Source organism: Dermacentor albipictus, chromosome 3 (assembly GCF_038994185.2).
Source record: "Dermacentor albipictus isolate Rhodes 1998 colony chromosome 3, USDA_Dalb.pri_finalv2, whole genome shotgun sequence".
NCBI lineage: Eukaryota > Metazoa > Arthropoda > Arachnida > Ixodida > Ixodidae > Dermacentor > Dermacentor albipictus.
This window is the reverse complement of record NC_091823.1, coordinates 16,283,229-16,300,627: the sequence shown is the minus strand read 5'-3', so window position 1 is coordinate 16,300,627 and position 17,399 is coordinate 16,283,229. Positions and strand designations below refer to the sequence as shown.

General features: G+C 46.2%; 1 protein-coding gene across 5 annotated transcripts in view; it reads left to right on the top strand.

Annotated features, from left to right (window-relative positions):
• LOC135917503 (uncharacterized) overlaps positions 1–17,399 on the top strand; it is a 321,200-nt gene that overhangs the window by 264,452 nt on the left and 39,349 nt on the right. The window contains exon 1 of one of the 5 annotated variants that reach the window (XM_065451078.2): positions 10,898–11,295. The exons of the other annotated variants lie outside the window; for them this stretch is intronic. The gene's annotated coding sequence lies outside the window, so the exon portion shown is untranslated. Of the gene's footprint in view, positions 1–10,897; positions 11,296–17,399 lie in introns of those variants that run through there. 5 annotated transcript variants of the gene reach the window in all.

Below are 17,399 nucleotides of genomic sequence, written 5' to 3'. Positions count from 1 at the left end.
CTTAATGAGGAGAAATGTCAGCATGCAAGCACAAAGTGAACAATTGTTTCTGGTTCCCCGCACTGTATACACAAAGGAGATGGCGCCAAACCAGTCCTACGTGCGTAGAAATTTAGGGTCTGGATGCGGCAGCGTAGCCTTGTTAATGTAATCTCTCATTTGCGCGTTGGTCAGAATTTACCTTTCCATAGGAATAGTAGGTGGTGGTAGTCAGAATGCGAAGCCACACTAGATGTATGGCTCATTCATCATTGTAAATCTCCTAAACCTAGCAGCAGTGATATAGGTGGTTGGGGGAGCGGCAGGTACTAAAGGGCCATCCAGGGAAGCCTTTGCTAATGATTTTGCACACTAACTCAAAGAGAAACCTTTGTGCCCAGGCACCCAAACTAAATGTAGCAAACGCAAATGAGACGGCGTCAACAGGTATAACGCTTGCAAAATTTTTGATTCACTACACATTGTAAGCGATCAGCATAGAGTCGGTGATAATAGCTACTGATGAATGAGAGGGGTTCAATTTGCGCAATGCTAAAGCTACAGCTAAGAATTCTGCTGTGTAGATAGGAGTAAACTCCCTTTGGACAAGCAGATACCTCTCCGTTATCTTCCGTAAATCATTATCCACCTCCACTATTCCCAAATCCTGGAAGCTTGCTTGCTACGGTCATTCCGATATACAAATACGGCAACGCTCACCTTCTGCAGAACTACAGACCCATTTCATTAACTTTCCCATTCATGCAAGTTACTCGAACGTATAATTTTTAAACACATCATGGAATTTCTTGAAAGCCACAATACCCTATCCAATTACCAACATGGTTTCCGTCGCGGTTATAGCACCACTACCCAACTAATCCAATTCACGCACGATATTTGTCAGTCCTTAGATTTAGGCGGACAGATTGACGGCATTTTTGTTGACTTATCCAAAGCTTTCGACGCCGTCCCACACCCAAAACTCCCCTACAAGCTTAACTCCATTTTAAATAACCCTGCTCTGGTTGGTTGGATACATAGCTTCCTAACCCAGCGTTCTTAGTCTGTGCACTTTAACGGCTCCGTTTCCTCTCCTGTCAGTGTTTCATCCGGCGTTCCACAAGGTTCCGTTTTAGGCCCACTTCTTTCCTTATTATATATTAATGACTTGCCGCATTGCGCGTCCGTTAATATTCGTCTTTACGCTGATGAGTGCGTCCTTTATCATAGTATTAACACACCAATGGATTATGATTTACTTAATGACTCCTTCGCAAAATTTTGTAGGTGGTGCAAGGAATGGCAAATGAACATTAATTTCTCTAAAACTGTTTCCCTGTCCTTCTCCAGACGCGCATCTCCATCGCTTTTCACGTACACTTTCCATGATCAAGATTTAAAAAGAGTTACCGAATTTAAATACATTGGTCTTCATTTCTCCCATGAGATGTCATGGTCGAAACACATTGACATCACATGTAACAAAGCTTTTAGACGTATAGGTTACCTCCATCGTTCATTGCGTAAGGCTCCAAAGGATACCAAACTGATGACGTATAAAACACTTATCCGCCCCATTCCTGATTATGGCTGCATCATATGGAATCCTCATAAGAAATCCGATATGAAAATATTAGAATCAGTCCAAAAGAAATCAGTGCGCTTCATTTTTCGCAACTATACCCGAGATTTTTCCCCTTCTTCCCATTATACAGCTACAGGTCTTACAGTTGTTTCATCTCGCCGCCGCTTAGAATGCATGAAATTTTTACACACGCTGATTCATTATGAGCGCCTTGTTACACTAAATAATTATTTGAACTTTAGTCCACCTTCTATAACTAGGAGTTCTCATAATCTCAACCTTACCCCTTTCTTTTGCCGAACGGAGATGTTCAAGCACAACTTCTTTCCATTGGCCATTGAAGAATTTTTTAAAACAATTACATATACTTGATATTCATATTTTTTGTGCCTGTATTTTGCTTTCTCGCTTTCCTTTTTTTTTTCTTCACTCCCTCACTGCCCACTCCTGCAATAGCTTCACCGAGGCTGCAGCGTGTACAAATAAATAGATAAATAAATAAATAAATAAATAAATAAATAAATAAATAAATAAATAAATAAATAAATAAATTGAATGAGAAAAAATTTCTGCCCCTACCTCTTCGTTGCTCTGTGAGGCATCTCTAGTTATCATAGCGTTTGTCTGAATATGACTTGCGTGATCATCCAGTAAGTCATTGAGTACTCGTGCACATAAATATTTTACATTATTTGGGTAGATCTTATCAAAAATCATATCTAGAGGGACGGTAGTAGACTTTGATGCATTCAAGGGCTCGAGTAGTGCCTACGCAGAAACCACTTGTGGCGTATGAAAACAGAGCCAATGGACATTAAAAAATAATGTGGGCTGACTAATAAATACTGTCTGGTGTCTTCTATAATGTGATTCATGCAGTCGCAGAAAGGTTTAGGACTGTTAGTAGTCCAGTATAGCGTTCGATACGAATTTGGGGAGGCCAAGGCAGAGGCGGAGCGCATCCCGTTCTCCTAAGCAAGACGACGAAGTTTGTAAGCGGCACCCCCAGAGAACAGAACACACCCAAATTCTAATATTGGTTTGACATATCTGCTGCGTATCATTAGTAGTGTGTCTCCTCGCATTCCAGAGCAGTTGTTGCTCAGCCGTCTTAATACTCCAAGAGTGCGGCCTCCTTTTTTAACAACACTCAATACGTGGTAGCCAATTGAGTCTACTGTCCTAAATCACTGCAGGTACTTCGTTTGTTCAACCTGGGCGTCGAATTTTTTTCTGATAAAAGAGAGATAGATACACTGGACTCCTTAGCTGAAAGACCAGCACAACACTCTTGTTAACGTTGAGAGATAGGTGAATTCCTTCCAGCCATTGTTCAAGTCCAGTGAGATAAGCTTGCAATGTTCTGTAGAGAGAATGACTGTCGTCTGCCGAAGCAAAAAATACAATATCATATGCATAGACGTATGTGTGTGCGACAGCATGACAAGGGTTATCACTAAGGAACATATTGAAAAACAGGAAACAAAACGGCCCCTTGAGATACATCACAGGTCTGTCTATACCTTCTACAGACGATACCATTTTTAACACAGAAGAATTCTCTCTCCCTCAGAACTCGGCTATCAATATTATAGAATACTCGGGAAGATCTAGTGCATTCATTCTGTCCAACAATATTGAACGCTCGAAACTGACATAAGCTTTGGCGACATCTAGCGGGACCATTGATGCACATTGCCCGTAGCGCCATGGACAGCCCTAGTCTAAAATCAATTTGGAAAGGGTTCAGCAGTTCTCCGGTGTTCACAAACTTCATGATTCGGAAATGTAATATTCTTTCGAATAGTTTAACAAGGTTTGACGTTAATGAAATAGGCCGAATGTTCTCCAGTGTATATTCGCTACTTTTATTTTTGTGCCGCATTACTACTTTAGCGAGCTTCCATTTCAATTCATGGTATGCAAGCCCTTTTTATGGAATTATTGTCAAGTGCCAATAAGTCATCGGGATACTCCTTATGCAAAATTGTTATCATTGCGGATGTAACCCCATCCGTACCGGGCGCGGCAGTAGGCAAACTTACAACCACCGAAGCCAATTCCGGTAATGACACCTCCTCGAAATCATCCGCAAAGTCAAGCAATAAAGGCCGACAAGGGAAGCAAGATGAAAAGAGGCTCTCAAGCCCTTTGTCAATTTGTTCCAAGAACTCAGTAATTTCGCTCGTGGTGAGAACAAGTGAGTCAACATTAATTGATTGCTGAATCATCTTCCGTGATCTCAGAAAGCGGAACAATGCCCCACCGTTGCATGTTTGGGACAAGAAATCAAACTGCCTGATGTTATACTCGTCTTTCGCTTTAGAAACTGTACGTTTAAAGGTAGCTGCTATGTATTCGTAGTCGTTACTGGTTGTGTAGAAGCTTTTTCCATGTAGCTTTCCTCCGCTTATAGTCTCTACTGCAGTCGTCATTCCACATTTTACTAGGGCTATTACTTTTACTCGAATGCATTACAAATTCTTATCGTTTTTGAGAATCCTCCAATACCGAGCACAAACTATCAGCCTTTTGATTCCAATTCACATGTTTAACTGAAATAAATTCCGATTTCAACCGAGTCTTAAAACGAGTATAATTAATAAACTTCTCTTTTATATGGTTCCCTGCTCAATTGGGCGACAACGTGCTGCCGGGCGTCCCGAACCCCAATGAGACTGCTCACCGCCGTGCGCGAGAATTAACGCGCCGCGACGGCGGTGGGGCTACATTGAATCCGTCTCCCACTATAAAGAGGAACGCAGGCGCTTCCCGCCTCCACACCCAAATTTATGCAGATCTCAATCAATCACGCTTAGTATGCTTCAGACTAGGTCATATCCCTCGCGAGGTTTCTTAAGCAGGATAAATTTACCCAGAAATTGACCCACAGTGCCCGGATTGTGCGGAGGAGGTTAGCACTCTACCTCATATGCTTTGGCAGTGTCCTGCGTTACGGGATACATCCCTCACCAGCGAACGGGACTGGGACGAGGCCATATCTAGTACGGACCACAAGCTCCATCCAGTCCATGGTCGTCCAGAGGGCCCGTGAAAGAACGGAGAGGCTTGGCCTCCCGATTCCGACATGGGAGCAGCCAGCGGCAAGCCGGGGGTCCCAACGGGTCTCCGCCGGCTAGTCCCTCAGGACCTCAATAAAAGTTTATTTTCTGTCTGTCTGTCTCTTTTGAAGCTCCGGAGAGCTTGGCGGGTCTGCCACTTCAAAAACAACAGGCAGGTGGTCACTGTTTGTGGCACAGTCAATCGTTGACCATGATGATACGGCACTATTTCTTTCAGGAAATGTGAGGTCTACAACAAAGCGAGTCTGTCCTCAGAGAAACGTAACTGCTCCAGTGTTCATGCAAAAGAGCTCATTATCTACTCTCCATGCCCACAGTCACTTACCACACTGGTCCGTTTTGCATCCCCATGATACATGGCGTGAATAGAAATCACCAGCAAAGGTTATATCTTTTCCGCAGTTTGCTATATTTGCATCTAAGGGACGTATTTCTTGAATCCCTACAGGAAAGCAAGAATTTAGGACTATAAAATATCTACATCCAGGCGTCCATATTTCTACCACAAGTACTTCGCTGTCTGGGGCCACAATGTGAATTCTAACTTTGTTAGGTGGCAAAATTTAGTTGAGACAAATATCGCAATACCTCCGCCTCCAGTAGGACGGTCCAAACGAAAACGCCGTTAATTCTGCAATTAAAAAATATTTGCCTGTATACAACCAAGTTTCTTGTAAAAGTATGATATCAGGACAAAATTCATGTGAGAGATGAAGTAAATCTGTTCAAGCAGCAAGTATAGAGCGACGATTTCACTGGAGCACTCTCATAAACCCTCGGGTGGCGAGAGCACTGCAGTGGCAATTTCTCGCTCCAAAATAGAGTCCTATAGCTCGGTGGCATTAGGCTTTTCTTAGGTTTTGAATGGGGGCGAGAATTCGAAACAGCATTCGTGGGGGACCCGCGACGTTTGGGGCCCCGTGACTCTACATTCATGCTCGATGCATCATCCGACTTCAAGTTACTGGGTCCAGCTGCATTTGATTCCTTGTCAGGGAAAAAAGACATAGCATTTTTCGTACTTCCCATTGGCAAATTAGATAGGTACCGCATGAGGTTTTGACTTTGCAAGAAGTACAGAAGTTGCCTGCAGCAGCTGCATTAATTGTGCAGAAACAATTTGCGATATAAGAACAGTCACACTTTCAACGAGCCGTTCCATGACCTTAGCCATCGACTTTTCTACCGCAGCTGCAATCGCTTCTTGAATGGTTGGACCCATGGCGGGTTGTCGCGCTACAACACCCAGCGTAAGCATATCTTTCCTTTACAGTGACAGTAACCTCTCTACGGGAGCAACGCCTCCTCTCCATTACCTCAGTAATTTGACCTTTCTGGTTTCGAAAGGGACAGTCGGAATTATTAGCTTGATGGGCTCCTCCACATAGTCAACACTTCTCTGAGTGATGCACTGACTGCCCCGATTTTCCTCGCCGCAGATGCAGCAACGAGGGTATGACTTGTAGCCACCCGCGCTGTGTCGAAAACGCCAACAACTACGGCATTGCAACGAACGCGATGCAAGAAGATCTACACGAAAAACTAGTAGCCATATTTTTAATTCTGTGGGACATGCTATACCTGCAAACGTGGCAATCACGGATTCTGTAGGTACACGTGCGTTATCAGGCATGCGGTAGCGCCGATATAGGGCGATAACACCTGCCGCAGAGAGCTGTTCTAGTGTTTCTGATGGACTCCTTCGAGAGTCCGTCACCCCGCACTATTCCCTTCGCACATGCCAGATGAGACGGAATGAATGCGTTCACCTTGGTGGAGCCAAACGAGGAACGCTTTAGACCTGCTACACATGCCTCATCTGGCAATCTGTAGACGGTGCCTCCTCATCCAAATTGGTGAACGTCTGACACGTGCAGGTATGGATGAGTCACAGCAAGATCCGCCTGAATTGCTGGCGGGTTGTTGATTCGAATGGAGCCGCCATTCAGAGGTACCAGTACCATGGGAATGCTGCTCACTCCACTACGAAAGAAGGTTTCTAGATGCAATTCATCAGGAGCGACAGAAGCTGACCAGGGGCAGCGACCCTGGCAAAGCAAGCTGGTCGTCATGTGGACGGGCTGACTTCGGTTTACTTCATCCTTGTCTACTTCTGTCCCTCCGTCCCTTTTCCTTGCCTGCGCTCCCTGTCTTGTGTACTTCGATCTCTGCTATATATATGAAGTCAAACATGTCCTTCGATCTAGTGATTCCCTGATGAAGGCCTGATCCCGGACAAAACACCGTAAATATAAAATGTTCTCGCACTGTGCGTCTTCATATACCGGGTGCTTCTGCGAGGACTTTAGGTAAATTTTAGAAATCATCTCTGACAAGACAGATAGCACAATTACAATGCTCGAGCTGAAGTGCCCAAACAGGCGGACATCATTTGGACGAGCAATGAAAGTGCGTAATCGACTCATTAACAAACATTTACTGATTATGTTTTTTTAACTAATTACTTCGCAGCTCACATAGAAATTTGCAAATTGTAGCTTGGGAGGTTGCAAGGTAAATCCAATTGGAACTAATTCTGAGAGTGGCACCAGTTTCGAGATATTAATTCCCGAACTTTCCAAGAAATACATTAGCGGTCCAGTTACTTTAGTGCTTCCATGCATAAAATGGCATTTAAAAAAACATAAGTGGTATAACAGCGCATTTCTACAGGAAGTTTGATGGTCCATATGTAGAAAATGATGCCATCCATGGAATTATATTCAAGTAGATATGCCTTGCACACTCACGAGGTACAATTTGTAAACTGCAATATGTGACGTAAGGTGATTAGTTAGAAACATAACTATTCATTTTCCTTTAGTTAGTAAATTATCCATTTCGATTTCTCGTGCAAGAAATGCCCGTCTCTTTGAGTAGACCAGCTTTTGAATTGTGCTATCTGCCATAGGCAATTTCTTAAGTTCAATCAATCAGTCAGCTTTATTTCCTTGGAATAGGAATAGCTTACTTAGTCATCGCAGATATATATATATATATATATATATGTACGCACGCACGCACGCACGACTACAAATGGCGTTACAAAGCAGATAAAAAACCATGGTATTCGTTAATGAATCTCCGGTAGGGGAAATTGAACCCGGGATCTTGCACGTGGTGAAGTTTGCACAGCGAAGCTGTTAGTGCGACTAGAAGCGCTCGAATATGTTACATGTATGTTTTTACGTGGTCCTTAAAGGAACTACACCATTCATCGAGCTTATATCAAAGACGCTGTCTTTCTTAACGAGTTACCTTCACTTTTCCGTGTCGGATGTGTGCGTTTCTAGCATATTTCGAGAGGCTCGTAATAGAAATAGCGCAGCCTAGAAATGTGGGCCTATCCCGAAGGTAGCCCGGTCTAAAGTTCGACGCTCCTCCCTCGCGAGTGGAGTGACGCGATAGTGCTTGTCACAGCTACTCCGCCTTCAGCACGTGGAGGAGCACCACGCCGCGTTGGCGCCGGGTACATTTGGGACTGCAGTGCATTGGGATGGCGGCACGGAATGAAAGCGGCGCTCGTTCGGTCGCTGCTCGCCTTTGCATTCCCATGCTGCGCCCGAGGAAATTGCTGAGCGAAGCGGACTTTGACGAGCGGAAGCAAGGACGGGCACAGAAGGAGCGCCTTGGTGGCTCAGCGGCTACGGCGCTGCGCTGCTGAGCTCGACGTCGAGGGTTCGACTCCCGGCCGCGGCAGCCGCATTTCGATTGGGACCGAAATGCACAGACGCTCGTGTACCGTTCACGCACGTTGAAGAACCCCAGGTTGTCTAAATTAGTACGGAGTCTCCCCCTACGGTGTGCCTAATAATCAAGTTACGGCTTTGGCACGTAACGCCCCAGAATCACAACGGCGTGCCTCATTATGAGGTCACAAGTTTTGCGCGTAAAACGGTAGATTTAAAAAGTATATTTATTATTATGCATTGTCAATCGCCATCTTCGCTACCAACTGCGTGATCAGCTTCTGCAATGCACTGACACGCCCTTGCATCGTTTCCATCCCGGAACTGCATACGTTCCACATTTCTTTCACATCTAATTTAGGGCGTTCCCTCTTCAATATGTGTATGTGGCCATGACGACGAATAAGTACGCAGTTTACCCCTCGAATGTCCCAAACATACAACAATGTGGACAGCACTTCGAACGAGAACTCCGTGTACACTTGAGCCACTTTCCCAGCTGCCAAGGTATTGGGTCCACGGCAATAAATAGCAGTGAACGCACAAAAGCGTTTTTTTTTTTACAAATACTTTCGCTTGATGCGCATTGACTGCACAGCACCACCTTGTGTTTTATTATGCACATCTCCTCCGGCATCCGCGGTCTGTATTTCAACTTTTCGAAGAAGGCTATATTAACTGTGAGTTGTTAATTTTTTCCCCCGAATTTATTAATTCGCGCAAGAATTAATGTCTTTCTTCATTATCTTTAAGTTATAAATTATATGAAACTGAGTATTCTACACAGCATAATACGGTGAAAAAGACTCAATAGGTATTAAGTTCAATAAGTATTCTACATTATTTTCTTTTCTATTGCGCCCTTCCAACTTAACCTGAGCGCCACTAGCTGTATATATAGCTCGTTCGAGTGTGCAAGTTACACATGCGCAACATCCTTAGCCGCTTGATTTACAGGAACGTGCCGGAGCGAGTCGCATGACTTCAGCTCCTGTTGTCCAAAACACACGACGTGCTTCTTTCGTGAATACGGTACACATCCACCGTTTGTTGTGCTAGGACATCGCCTAAGCAATGAGCCCGTAATATACAGCCCCACAACTGCAGTTTCGATTGCACTCTTTGTCGTACCGCGAATGAGACAAGCCGTAGGAGTTGCTAATAAACATATAAGCAAACGGTCAATAACTTTGCAGCTGCAACTGTCGGGGTATAATGGCTGATTGGCCGTCCAGATTGGCAGCACGCAAAGCAGTCGAAGGCCGCATCGCATATATGTTTCCGTTTCGTCTTCTCACTGGAAAACAAAAGGAGATAAAAGCATCAAGAAAGACTAAGTAGGTGTATCTCTGTGCTGAGTTCATCGCACCGGGCACTGATTAGATTATGAAGAATAGAGCATTGTCTGCGCTTCAGAAACAGCAATTTTTGTTTTTCTTTTTTCGAAGGTCTTGCTCGCATTGTGACTTTCCCGACGGTGCTTCGTCTTGAACAGCCATAATGTCCTGTTCCCTTGGACGTCGCTCTTATCGTTACTGCCGTCGATTATGTTCCACCAGACGCATAGGCTGTGAAGGCTTGCCGGCGCCACTGAACGGTGCTAAGACTTTATTAAGCATACTTAATAAAAATGGAGAGGGTAATAACCTCCAGGCATTTTTTCGCAAGTGTGGCGATTTTCTTGACGTTCTCAGATAGGCGAAGTGACAAAATTATGCCTATACTGTCCTGATAATTTTTTCTTACTTATACTCTCTTTCTTTCTTCCTTTCTTGTTTGATTGTAGAGGTAGGGAGCGTAACGGGAGAAAGTGGGGGAGAGGAACACATTTTGTTGATTCAACGGCTAAATATATAGTAACTTTGTAACCCCGCTGAGTTATGTGGAGCAACCCAACGCCATCACAGCAATATACTAAAAGACCATATATTCCAGCTAGGTATAGTGTTGTAGTGTTACTTTTCGTTCTTTGAATAATGCGAGCTTATTTCGTTCGCGTCAATGTGTGTTTTTGTATTTCGCATTGTAACAAATGTTGGGCAAGGATATTCGCATAGCGAAATTGACAGCGCTGACGACTTCGTTTTGCGTGGCAGTTCAGCTCGCGAAGAATGCAAGCATGGTTTGTCGGTTCGCTGAGCTGTGTGTTTGCATTCTTCTTTCTTTTTCCTCTTCATTTTCAGTATTTCTTCATTTGCCTTTGTTTTCCCTATTTAAGGTGAGACAAAGGTTCACCAATATATAATCGAATGAAGGAAGCTGAAACCTCACTGCGACGAAGCCTCTCGCTTAACTCGTACTCCCAGCAACGCTTATACCAAATTGGTGCCGTGATCTGCGCATGGCTTTCGTGCGAGGAGAAAGCGTTGGAGTTGTAGAGGGGATAAAACATGGCGGCCTCCAGCACCGCCTCCGCGCAGGGGCCACGCACAACTCTCGTGCCTCTATCAGTGAAGTCACGACCGCCTCGCTCCAGCCGGCGCATGCAGCCAGCCAGCCACGCCGACGGAAGTTTGCCCAGCGTGGGAGAGAGAACGGGAGCGCCGAGCGCGACCGGCCGAGAGGAGGATAGGCAAGGAGCGGAGAGAGAATCTAAACAGGTGTTGGGTTCCCGCGTGCAGCGCGGCAACAGGCCCCGGATAGATTCGCCGCGAATATTGAGTGCGTCCTTTGGAAAGTTCACCGGTTGAAACATCGGTGGTGTTGAAGAGAAAAAGCCTTCATCGACAGTCAACGTTGCGACCTGCGCCTAGCAGCAACAGCCACTTGCAGCCGCTGAGCCGCCCTCGGGTTTGTTACGCCGCGTGCCGGAGCCGCCTGGGCGGCGTCGCATGGCCAAGTGTGCTACGCTCGGAGCGGCGGCGGCAACGGCGTCCAGCCAACGCAGCTGCGCCGGACTCCCCCGCCGTCGCCGTGGTCGCTGCCTGGTGAACATGCCCTGAAACTGCGACAAACAGTGAGTATACCCGTACCGCGATCAGCAGGGAGTCGAACGCTTCCGAGCAGCGCACACAAGCGCGACCGGCCCCAGCAGGAACCGGCGCGCGTGTAACGGCGTGCTCGAGGTCAGCTTCGTGCTGCCGCGCTGAGTCACGAGTAATATTTGCAAACTCACAGCGTTGCTATTATTCTGATCAGAACGGTCTTTCTTGTCTCATTTGGGAGAGTCAAATAACTTTCGGATTCCTGCATTATTTTCCCAAGCAAGGCTGCGTTGTTGTGGGATGCGCTGTCGTAGAGGAGCGGAAGAGAAAAGGCGGAGGCGTGCGCAACGTTGGCCGCACCTGCCCCAAGCGTGCCGCCATCGCGTTGTGGCGGTTGTCCGACCACAGCCCCCAAGAAGATGCTGACTGATCGCCTAGCGCACCATGCATGTGGCATTTCACTCCTAAGCGCCTTAAAAGGTGGTGCTTAGGGCTTTTATTTCCCGTGGCTGCTCAACAGGTGGGTGTAAAAGGTCGCATAAATAGCACAACCGCGAGCTTTCAGCGCAACGGTGTAGCGAAAGTAATGGAGCGCATTGCCCTTTGACAAATAAACATCTACCGCACTTATCGTCGTCGCCGTTGATAGTCGTAATTCGTCATTTTTCAACTTTAGAACAAACTGGTGGTCGTTCCAGTGTAAACTAATATTCGTTCACAATTCCATGTTGGTTCTATATACACAGCGTATACAAGACTGGCCGCCACCTTTTTTTTTTTTTTTCTGCGATATGCCAGAGTGTAACCAGCGTGAGAGGGGATGTTGGAGAGGGCAGCCGCTCGCCGGGGCGCTCATTAGCATGCAGCGCAGATGCTCGCACTCTGCAACGCCGCGCTTGCGCGATCGCAAATATAAATCGTCGCATAGGAGCCGGCACTGTGTGTGCGCACGTGTGCGTGTGTTTGGGCGAAGTAAAACAGCAGTGAAAAGCGAGGCAGTTTTGCAGGATCCGCACAAGCCCCCTCCCCTTCCCTCACTGCAAGCAATCATGCTGGAGCAGTTGTACACAGCAGAGACGCGGTGCGCGTTCCTTCTATATTTTTTTTTCCTTTCGTCGAAGTGGGGCGCGGGTTGCACGCAGCGATTGGCGAGGCAGCTGCGACTTCCTGGTGCGGCGCGTGCGTGAAGGATGAGGAACTGAAAGAGAGATGAAGAAAGAAAGAAATAGAGAAGCAACCTGACTTCCCTACGACCGTGACCGGACGGGGGCCGGTGGCCGCGGACGGGCCATTGTCGATGATGGGCTGCCAGGGTTCCGCGTTTGGGACATCCGTGAACCTCTAGAGGAGCCGCTGTGTGGGGGGCCGTCGTTCCGTTGACCGTTTGCGTCGAGCACCGTTACCGCGTCCCGACTGCGCGTAAAAACGTAAAAACAGAGACGAGCACAAAAGCAGGTTGCGCATCGCGTCTTCCTAACGTGTGGGACACGCGCCGTCGCGCAAGGTGGTTCAGTGGTCGTATTCTGTAAGGATCCTCTTTCCTCCGATTGGGTATCCGCTCTAAGGCGTGCGACCGTCTGTAGCAGGTAGCCCGCGAGATAAGACGTCGGGGACTGTGGCGGCCGGGCCTCGCGATGGCTCACACCCCGATTGCGAGGGTTCGAATCCCGGATACGTTTCATGTCACCCGTCCGGCCAACTGATCCGGACTGTAGCGGGAGCGCGGATTCACGCGATCCTGCGAAGAAGGGCAAAATAAAATTTAAAAAAATTATTGTTTGATAAGCTAGGCCTTCCATCTTCCGATAACTCCATATCTAGAAATCCACATTAACGGCGCAAAGGAAGTTATTTCGCGTTTGTGAACCGTCTAATATAGTATCAACTTTATTGCGCAACTCAAGAAAATGTGCATAAACCGCGAATGCCTAAATAATTGTGGGTGCGCTCTCAACCCTGACTTCAGGAGCATTGAATGTCTTACTAGAACACGATGTCTTTAGTAACACTTTCTGTATCGACCACACTTCGGATGGCATTCCTGCCGTGCACTCGCAGATGCAGAAGGCATCTCGCGTGATATGTTGGTCGATCATGCTTTCCCGGTAAAGCACACCATCTGTATCCGTCGCCGAGCGCGTAACACTTTGACTGCAAAGGTTCTGACGGCATTAATTAGCCAGCCTTCGATTACACTGTATCACAGAAGGAATGGGCGAACACTGATAGCTCGCTGTAGAAAGGCTACTGACGGAAGCACGTGCTTATGTTTATGCATTTCGATTTGATTTTGTGCGAGTATATTCATTACCTTATTTTGTCTGAATAAATCTTAGTTGCGAGTCAGCACTTGTCCCATAGCTTTCGTTGTGTCGTCCGTTTGCGTTGATGCGTTGTGCAGTTTCGCCAACTCGTCCGAATTTCAGTATTATTGGCGTAATACATTTTGCATCGGCCATATTTGGAACCATGCCAGCCATGCGCCCTAAATACGGAAGACTTCGTAAACCTTTAGGCTGCTATTTGTGCTTCCATCACGTTCCCGGTGCGGCGCTCTTGCGCCCGTCGTCCAGCCCGGTGAACACCTGGAGCTTAAACGCAACTTTGCCTTCTGCTAACTCGCTAACTGGCACATCGCTAAGATTTGCTCGCTTTCTGTGTTTCGCTTATTCTTCCGCCGAATGTCTTCAAGCTGGATTTGATGTTTGAGACAAAGGAAACAAGACTCATTGAGAATGTTGTTTGCGCGCACTGATTTCACATCGAAGCTGTTGAGGGGAGTTACGCGGCGGTTTTCGTGCGGCCGTGACGGCCGGTGTGTGACAGCGTGGTCGATACCAAATGTAGATGCAAAGCAACACGTGCCACAGGCGAGAATTTTCTTTGAAACGTCATGATCAATGGTTATAAAATAAAACCTACCCTGTGTACATCTCATTCGAATGGAAAACAAATTTAAATGCGCGTTTTATTTTGTGTGTGTGTGTGTGTGGTTGCTATTTTAACAATAATCCGTAATGTTTGTTGCTTACGTCGCGCTATATACCAACTTCACGTTGGAGGACAGCTTGGAGTTTTTACAGCTGCGGCGGATGCACAGTATGTCAAGCGATGCTGTAACCGAGTAAACATACGCCTAGTATTTCGGAAACGGTTGAGAACTCGCTTATACAGCTTTACTGTCTTATATGCATCATTTGTTTGATTGGCATAAATCTGCAAAGAATCTTTCTTTAGCCCTACAGTTAAAGGATTAATGCCGGCGTGAGTGCTTGTGTCACGTTGTAGGCTTAACGCGCACGCACGTCCTCGCATTTTTTGAAGGTTCCGTTAGTCTAACGTGTTTCGTTGCCATTCTCTTTTGTTGCAGAAAGCAGCGCTTCGGTCCCGCTGCCTACACGCGCGAGTGCCTTGTTCCGGCGTCTCTACTATTTTCGCAAAGCCTGTTCTCCCGCCTGACCCCTTTCTTAAACGCTATCCTTCAACAAGTCACTTCACTCGCACCGTAAACGAAAAGGTCCACTTCTTTGTGGCAGCCGTATATCTGGAGATAGACGGTCTTTCCGCTATTCTTACCCCTTCTTTCTTTTTTCACAGCAGTCGTTTCCTTTTCTCTTTTTTTCCTAATTTCTTCGAATTATTTAAGAGGGGTTGGAAAGCGTTCGTCATGCATTTATGTGTACGTGAGTGCGTGGCAGGCGTTCCTACGTGGTCACGTGTGTAGCCCATACGTAGACGCTTGAGCTTTGAGAAGAGAAAGCGTGTTTGCCTCTGACGGCAAAAACCTGCTCCCCAAACTTTGTTCATCGACCTACGTCCGCGATGTGGAAAAAGAAAAAGGAGGGGGCGAAAGGAAAATAATCCGTCTCAAGGCCATTATCTGGCGGTTTCGTAACATTCTGAAATGAAGGCGTGGAGCGCTATTTATCTTGCAAGCAGCCGCCACTGATATAGAGTCTCTTTAATGGCACTTACCGAGGTTTCCACATAAATTGTGAAACAACGTTTAACCAGCTCATCAGAGGCTGGAGATAGATAAGCTTACTAAGTTTTAAAGCAAATACAGCTTGAGGACGATGGGACATCGAGACTTGGGCAAGCAGCTTCCATTATATCTCATTTCCAAGACAAACCATAAGTCAGGCTAACTTGCGTACCTTTACGCTCTTTCTCCGCTTAGGGAACAGAGTATACGATTATCTGTCCATTTACAAAACATTTACAATTCACAGCCGTCAAGGTGAGCTGCGTTTATCTCCTTTGTTCTCGAATGCAATTTACACAGCCGCCGCTAGTGTGCTTCTTGCAACGTCGTTTGAATTATATTACTTAACATCCAGTTTTGTCTCAGAAAGAGAGTCGCATTGGTAATATGGTCTCTGAAGTCTATTTATCAACTATTCTTTCTAGCAGGTAATGAAGTTGTTGTCACAAACCCACAACCACAAAAGTCCTTATTTTCCACTAGTGTATTTGTACATTTCACTGCTTATAATGTAGCCTAGTTCAAGAAACCACGATATGCTGACTGCAATGCACCGACATGGGACTTCGTCAACCAATTGAAGCGGAATTATAATACACATTGTGCTGAAGACATTTTCCCGCCTGTCGGAAACATGATTATTCGCCGAAGCAGCTGTCTTCACGTAGCGCCCCCGTCTGCTTCAGCAAGAAAACTATAAACTCGTTTTCTCGTCTGGTTAGTACGAGCAGATTATCTAATAAAACACGCAGAAATAGTATCTACCAAGTCGAGCACACACTAAAGTTACGTGCATTTGGGGCACGGTAAAGATCCTCTGGCGGTCAAAATTAATCCGGAGTCACCCACTACGGCGTGCCTCATAATCGAGTCGCGGTTTTGGCAAGTAAAACCCCGCAATTCAATTTCAATTCACACCTTAAAGTTTCTGCATACTTATTTGTAATGCGAATGTTTCAGCGATGGCTTGCAAGTATTCCTTGATGCACTAAATTATATACAGAGATAATTTTTTTTACAGACGGAGGCTACATGTTCTACAAAAGCGGGGATAACCAGGCTCTTGAAAGCGGAGTGGTGAGCTGGCTCGCGTAGACGGCTACGAACGCCTCATGCCACTATGCAGTGAATGACTTTGTGCTGCGCTTGGATGAACGCGGGTGTGGTGCGCACACGTCACCGCTGTTCTTGTTCTTTGTCGTTTTGTGTCCGCCCACTCGTTCATTGTTTTCCTTTTCGGGCGGCCTACGACAGCTCAGCGCTCTTCCTCTTTCGGCGTCACCATCCCGGCACAGGCATTTACTGCATTTCACTGCTCGCAATTGGAACAATGGCCCTACAGTCCTTAGGTACGCAAAATAGAGCGCCCTGTACAAGAGCTGCTAGTGAGTTTATGTTTTAGCTGCGCAATAGCGAAGTAATGCCCATGCGCAATGTACAGCTATAAACGGCCTCGAACTGAAGACACTTAGATACGCAGTTTAGCAGTTAGTGCAGTGATTCGCATTCGTAGATGGGAAGGATTAGAGGAGCTTAAGTTATAGTTAATTCGTTTATGCATTCATCCATTCTTACTGTCCGCCCTTCATGATGCTCTTGGCAAAGCAACAGCAAAGTGTAAATTTGCATATGGCTGTTGCTTACATGTGCAGACCCAATTGGATTCTACCCGCATCAATCTAGTAACAAGAGAACCTACTAATACTGCACTAATTGCGCAAATGAAATAACTTATGAATATTATCGCAATTTTTGTTGACAAAGTTTGATCTCGTGAGTTCGTGAGTGAAGAACGGTAACAGGAAACCGCTGTGCTCGGAGTCCAGTGAACCTATTTTGAAGGGGTTTATTGACCTTAAAAGATGAACTTAAGCCCTGCTGATACGATCTTGACCAGGTAACGTGGGCCTTAAGCGCAAGAATCAGGGAACGACGACGAATCCTGGCATCGCGATAATGAAAAAAAAAAAGCAGGAAAGAATGTATTCACTTCGTTGGGACATGGTAGCGACTCTTATACGAGTCTCGAGCGGTTCTGATCTAACACGTGCGCCAGGACGGCCTCAAATAACCCCTCTTTTCCTCGTTGAAGGAATCCACTGGCCAATCACAAATGCCGAATCGTTCACCACCTCTGTCGTCCCTCACTGG